A 925-nucleotide genomic window follows, 5' to 3' on the forward strand; every position below is an offset into this window, starting at 1 on the left:
TCTTTACTAAAAATACAAGATAAGCTGGGCGTGGTACCTCACTCCTGTAATCCCAGCTACTCAGGAGGCTGAGGCAGGAGAATGCCTTGAACTTGTGGGGTGGAGGTTGCAGTGAACTGAGATCTAGCCATTGCACTCCAGACCTGGGGAACAAGAGTGAAACTATGTCTCAAAAAAAAAAAAAAAAAAAAAAAAGGCACTCCTGAGAGCAAGATGGGTCACCAGCATCTTTACTGGAGCCACCCACGAAAACTTAGCCAGGGTTCTCGCTCTTGTCGTGTCTACTCCAACCAGCACGGTCTGATCCAGAAATATGGCCTCAATATGTGCTGCCAGTGTTTCTGCGTTAGTACTCAAAGGATATCAGTTTCATTACGTTGGACTAAATAATCTTTCTTCAGAGGATTATCCAAGGCATTTACCCAATGAAAAACCATGATAGTTCTTTGTATATAAAATAGACGTTAAAAAAAAAAAGAAGTAGCAAGGCCATGGGTTATCTAAGCAAAGTTTTCAAATTCTAGTATCTACTTTGAGACCTTCTACTTTGAGACATAAAGCTTAGTGTTAACGGTTCCCCTCTCCTCACCTTTTTATACCCTAAAACAGCTTAAGATTTCAATCTCGTTTGGTTTTCAACAAACCAAATTGTTTACAAGGCCAGGTGCAGTGACTCATGCCTATAATCTCAGCACTTTGGGAGATCAAGGCAGGCAGACAGCATGAGTCCAGGAGTTTAAGACCAGCCTGGACAATATGGCAAAACCCTGTGTCTAGAACAAAACATAAAATGGGCTGGGCTCAGTGGCTCACGCCTGTAATCCCAGCACTTTGTGAGGCTGAGGTGGGTGGATCATGAAGTCAGGAGTTCGAGACCAACCTGACCAATATGGTGAAACCCCATCTCTACCAAAAATACGAAAAT

General features: G+C 42.9%; 1 pseudogene; it reads left to right on the forward strand.

Annotated features, from left to right (window-relative positions):
- The first annotated feature begins 213 nt into the window (after window positions 1-213).
- LOC108299139 lies at window positions 214-468 on the forward strand (annotated as a pseudogene).
- The last annotated feature ends 457 nt before the right edge of the window (window positions 469-925 follow it).

This window comes from Cebus imitator, unplaced genomic scaffold, assembly GCF_001604975.1.
Source record: "Cebus imitator isolate Cc_AM_T3 unplaced genomic scaffold, Cebus_imitator-1.0 Scaffold2294, whole genome shotgun sequence".
NCBI classification, from domain to species: domain Eukaryota; kingdom Metazoa; phylum Chordata; class Mammalia; order Primates; family Cebidae; genus Cebus; species Cebus imitator.